This window comes from Macadamia integrifolia, chromosome 2 (assembly GCF_013358625.1).
Source record: "Macadamia integrifolia cultivar HAES 741 chromosome 2, SCU_Mint_v3, whole genome shotgun sequence".
Classification (NCBI taxonomy): domain Eukaryota; kingdom Viridiplantae; phylum Streptophyta; class Magnoliopsida; order Proteales; family Proteaceae; genus Macadamia; species Macadamia integrifolia.
The window spans coordinates 577364-583427 of NC_056558.1; the positions used below are offsets into that span (position 1 = coordinate 577364).

General features: G+C 34.6%; 1 long non-coding RNA gene across 1 annotated transcript; it reads left to right on the forward strand.

Annotated features, from left to right (window-relative positions):
- The first annotated feature begins 898 nt into the window (after positions 1-898).
- LOC122092624 lies at positions 899-3191 on the forward strand. The gene is made up of 4 exons (XR_006144242.1): positions 899-1032; positions 1167-1314; positions 2144-2277; positions 3143-3191. It is a non-coding gene; the product is annotated as an uncharacterized LOC122092624 (long non-coding RNA).
- The last annotated feature ends 2873 nt before the right edge of the window (positions 3192-6064 follow it).

Below are 6064 nucleotides of genomic sequence, written 5' to 3' on the forward strand. Positions count from 1 at the left end.
AAGGAACTACCACGTGTGGCGCATCTTTCCCCCAAAAAATTATTGGTAAATAAATAAATATATCATATTATTATAGTATTACACTATTATATAAAAGCATGTACTAATGTTTCGTGGCTAATCTTTTTTTGGATTATTTTACCTTTTTTTTTATTTAAATACTTTATCTTCTTTATCATAACTTTTCTTCATCTTTCTATTTTTGCTATATTTTTTGGCACCCCCTTTTTTTTTTAATTATAATTATTTTCTAAAAAATGAATTTCTTTATTAGTCTCAAACTCTCACACCCTCTTCTATGAAAAGTTTGTTTCTCTCTCTCTCTCTCTCTCTCTCTCTCTCCCTTCCTATCTTTTATTATATTCTTTCTTTATTAATTCCTTCTCTCTCCATCTATCTTGCTATAATCTCTCTTTCTATTTTTGAGATGCTTATGGAAAATACTATCAAAAGGAAACATGTTTACTATATTGGTAATAGAGCATATACTTCTTATTTTGTAACCATGGTTGTATCTCTCCCCCCTTAATTACTATTCTAATTTCGTTTAGTTTCCTTATCAATAAAAAATTATTTAAAAAAAATTAATTTCCTTATTAATCTCCAACTCTGACACGCCCCTTCTACCAATAAAATTCTCTTCACTTTCCTCCCTCACGTTCCTCTCTCTCTCTCTTTCTCTCTCCCCCTTCCTATCTTTTATTATATTCTTTCTTTATTGATTCATTCTCTCCCCATCTATCTTGCTATAATCTATCTCTTTCTATTTTTACTGGAAAAAAACTCTATATCTTTCTATATTCTCTCCCCTCAATTGCTTTTCTAATTTCGTTTAGTTTCCTTATTAAAAAAAAATTAGTTTCCTTATTAATCTCCAACTCTTACACCCCCTTCTACCAAAAAATCTCTCACGTCTTTATCTCTCTTGGCTCTTGCAAGAAAGCTTGACATTAGTAGAGATATAGAAGGATCCTTTCTTCTGAAGTCAATTTTGTAGAAGAAACCTTTCTTTCATCTTTGTTCCACATCAAGGTAAGCAACTCGACGATGTACCTTCTTATAGTAATTTCTTTTGATTTTTTAGGTTATTATTTGAATTTGATTTTTTCATGTTCAATGCTTCTTTTCTAATTTATTTTATTTTGTTGAAACCCTTAAAACCAAAGAGGTAGAAACCCTTTTCGCCCATCTTCTCCGTTCTCTCTTTCTCCAACATTGCACTTTAATTTAAGAAAAGAGGGGAAATTCTTTAGTTGTGAGAGCTGAGGAAACAGTGGCCTCTGCATGCAGCATTCGATCTTCACCATGGATTTGGTAAGATTTTTCACCATTATTTTAATTTTAAGTTTGCGTTTCTCATCATTAATTTCTCATTTTTTAAATAATCTAATTCGTAGAGTTTGTGAGAGATTCTGGTTTAAGACCATTTAAAACAATGCATTCAATGCTCTGCAGTGCTACGGACGTAACATTACCACCACATGAACAAGTTTATTTTATGGCAGCCATTTTTTTCTTGAAATAACTGCTAATTAGTAAATGCATGGTTGGATGATTAAACTATGGTTCAAATGGAGTAGTTGATTCAACAACAGATTGTCAATCTGTCGTGGTATTGTTTTAGAGGCGTTTTTTGATATGTGGTGGTAGAAAAAACTGCCGCCGTTAAGCAAGTTTCTTATAGTGTACTCAAGTAAGGAGGTAGACTGCGAAATAGGGATGAACAATCCCTAACTGCAAAATAACAATGACGAATGAGAGATAGAAGAGAGGATGGTAGAGAGGAGAGTGTAAATCAAGCTGGTTGATGGCCCTACTCTCCTCTCATTTATTTCTTTAATGAAAAATATAAGCTAAGTTTTTAGATAAAACTGTCTCTCTCTCTCTCTCTTTATAAATCTGGTTTAAATTTCTTTATTTCTTTATTTCTTTATTCTGTTTTAATTCGAGTGTTTTCCCTATATCTCATCTGACTAATGGATTAATTTGGTATAAGCCCTTACCATCTTTACTCATCTACCCTCCCTTTTTGTTGCATTATCTTTTGCCAACATTTTTCCTTTTTCTCTGTCGGTTGGCTTATGTGCATGGTGGTAAAGTTGCATATGACTAATTGGCTTCCATTTTCTTTTGAATTTTGCAGGAAATACAAGAGTTGTAGGATAGAAAGAGCTTGAGTTTTTTCCGTGATGAGCTCCAGATCCGAATGTCAAGTATCTACAATGTCATTTTGAAGGAGAGGAATCTGCCCTATCCCTGCTAAATGACCACAAGAAGGTATAAGCTGTTAGGACCTCACTGTAGTTCACTTGCCAAAGGTAGTTGGAGAAGCCCCTTGTTTCACATTATATGGCTTACCTTGTTAATTGCTGCTAACTTATTTATGTCTGATTTTCTCTTCTTTTTGTCTCATTTTTCATCATTCTGAGTCGCTACTCTGACTCATAACTTTTTCCTTGTGAGTAGTGACCAACATTCATGCCACCGTAGGGAAAATAAAATTGTGCTTTTTCATGGGAGTAATGTTTGAGAATATAATTGTCGAGCTATCACCAAGGCATCCAAGCACCTTGGCTGCCTTGGTCACCTAACAGGTGCTTTGTCGGTGTCCTTGCATCCAGACCCCCTCTAACTCCTTGGGTTGCCTAGAAGCCTTGTCATGATTCAGATCATATGATATGTTAATGAATCTTTAATGTTTTTCAGTCTTTTTAACAAACCATTGTGAATCAAACATTGGTTTGGATGGTTATAATTACCAAACAGGTCAATTTTTGGTACATAAATTCTAGGGCTGGACATGAAAGGTGGCTGCCCTTTCTTCTGCGAACTTTTTTTATGTCCCCATTCTGTAGTTCTCAAAACTACCGTTCCTCTCTCATTCTATCACGCGATAGCCTAGACCTTCTTCGACAATGGTTGTTCAGTTTTGGACAACAGTGTAGGGTCTTCATTGGTAGCCATCACAGGACATTAATCAATATCGTTTAGAACGTCAACCTTCTTCGACCATCGTTGTTCAGTCTCGGACAATAGCGTCGCTTAATCATCTTCATGTCCATAATTTATTATTATTTATTTGTGGCATATTTTGTGATTTTGATTCCTTCTCATGCTAAAAAACGTACCTTTGAAATTCTAGATTGATTCAAATCTAAAAGAAACAATTCTCGGAGTACAAATCTCAATCATCGACTCTAACATGCATTACTGAGCTCTCCACCAAATCAAAGCTGGAGAATTATCATCATCATGGCTGCAACTCTAACATAAAGAACCGTGGTTCAACCGAAGATGGTTTCTTCTAAAACCCTAGCAAGTCCTTGTGTTCTCTCAAGAATTTCTTCTCCTGCAATTGAGTTGATTCATGAATTGATTTTTGTTTGATCTCTTCTTCTTTTTTTTTTTTTTTTTTTTTTTTCAATTTTTCCACTATTTGCTTTAATTCCTCCAAAATTTCTTATATTTTGTCATCTTTGTAGGAACATTTTATGGATCATTGGTATCTTGAAACAAAGGGTTTTGCGTCACTGCACTATGTGCTGTGCCTGGCACTGTGAATGCTATTTTGGTTGGTGATAAGAAGCTTGAGAATCTAATCGTTGTCATCGATAATTATGACAGCTTCACATCTACATGTACAGGTCTATGTCCAACACCCCTCCTATATATTTATGATAAATACAAAGTTCAAAGGTGAGGTTTCATAATTTTTGTGGAGACACATCATTCTGCAGTTTAGAGTGCCGAAAGAAGTTGATAGACAATGATAAACGCAAGGAGATGACAACAATATTCTCTTCGAAGAAAGTTGTACCGACGACCTCCAGATCGGAATCCTCACCCACTAAGGTCCCAGTCCTTCTTTGATAAAAAAAAAAAAAAAAAAACTTTATTTAGATCGCCGTGCTATTAAAGCTCATGGTAGGAGTAGAACACATCACCAAAGTCCCACTCATTACTCATGAATACAGAACCAATGCTTCATCTGTTTGATTTTTAGACTTTGATGGGAAAAAACCATATATGAGATGAGAAGGAACGGTCCAGTTTTTTCTCAAACATGCAACTGAGCTAAATTTAGTTATTGTGATTTGAATTCTCATCATCTTTGCTTCTATATTTCAGATCTCTTAATAATGAATGGAAGAAAGTTTTTGGTTTTAACCGACTTTCTTTTTCTGGTTTGACCAAAAATTGATCGCCAGTCCATTGCTCAAGCTCTGTGAATAAATGAATGTGTTTTCCTTATTTTTTTGTATATGAACCTTTGTTTTTTTTGTTTTAATTATTATTTCTCCTTATTTGTAGTTTTCTTATTTGTCTAAAAAATTTTCCTAACTCACTCTCTCTCTCTCTCTCTCTCTCTCTCTCTCTCTCTCTCTCTGCTATCAGTTTCTAAATAATAGTTTGTTTTATTAAATTCTCACACCCCCTTTTACCAGAAAAAAAAAAAAATTAATTCCTCCCCTTATGTAAAAAAGATACAAAGGTTCTTATTTTTTAGGAGACTTTGCTTTTAATTGGTTTTGGATCTGCTCTCATACGATCACCTAATCAAACATGTGAGCATCCAACACTAGACCCACTTCCTGCCATTACAAGGGTGAAGAGGGGCATATTTGGAAGCAAAAGGGACATGTGCTTTTTTTTTTTTCATAATTAATTGCTTTTTTGCAACCATTATGTAAGGGTTTTCCTAATGTAGGATGTATCGGCCAAGTTGGGTTGCTTTTGGCACAAATTGAAGAAGAAGAGAGAGGATTGGCAATTCGTTTACATTGTGAGAAATGAGAATCTAAAGTTAGATATAGAAATTGAGGAATTGATGGACAAAATAGAGTGATGAGAATCTCTTTAATTTTTTTTAATTCTTTAAATGTATCTAAAATATTGGGCATCAATTTACCTGGGTATATTTCCTTTGCGGGATGGGGGGTGGAGGAAGTTGACGTCAATTTGTCCCTAATATGTTTTTCTTCCCCCTATAATAATACGTCTCTCTCTCTCTCTTTCTCTCTCTCTCTCTCTCTCTCTCTCTCTCCTGTTCAATCTGTCCTTGATCCGACCATTTCTCTCACACACGACAACTTTTCATATCTCTTGTTTGTAGGTAAATTACAAAGGAGTTGAGGCATGAACGCTCAAGAATATATCATATTTAACTCCTTGAACAAAGAGAAAGCCCTTTGCGATAAGGGTAGCTCCACATCCCAATCATGTGAAGTTTCAAAGTTACGTTGTATAACATTGATGCTCGATACAATGATATATATATATATATTTTTTTTTTTTTTGCTTTCTCTTTTCATTTAGTGACTGTGATGAACTACCCTCGATAATGCAACAGTTAATAGTTATCAGTTTCCTTTGCTCGTAGCAAATTTTATATGAACTATCAATAGTCATTGGTTGCCTCTCTCTCTCTCTCTCTCTCTCTCTCTCTCTCTCTCTCTCTCTTCCTAACATAAGACCACACGTGCATTTGCACGTGCATATACATATATATATATATATATATATATACTGGTAAAGAATTATTGGTAAATATCACCCACCCTCACTATGTATACTTTACCCTCTTGTTAATGTAGAAAGTGACCTATGTAATTGTGTTTTCATTTATTCACAGCGTTGTATTGTTCTTGACATCAAGGGGACGACAACTCCTATATCATTCGTTACAGATGTTCTTTTCCCTTATGCTCGTGATAATGTGGGAAAGCATTTATATTCAACATATGACACTGAAGAAACTCGGGATGATATTAAGTTTCTGCGTGCTCAAGTATGGTTCTGTACTTCTTCTGTTCCATATATTGCTGTTTATATTTATGGTCAATGGAGTAGTGATATGTGTCCTGTGTCCTCCATCTATGCCCTCTCTTTATGTTATTCTTGTCAATCATTATAGTATTCTGCATATGTTGCCTCATTGACTTCATTTTCAGCCACTAAATATGTGTGGGGTATATCTATCCATGGATTCAGTAAGTATCCATTTGGCTTAGGTAACTGCCACTTCTTGATTAGCATATTTTCAGCATTTCTTTTTTTTTTTTTT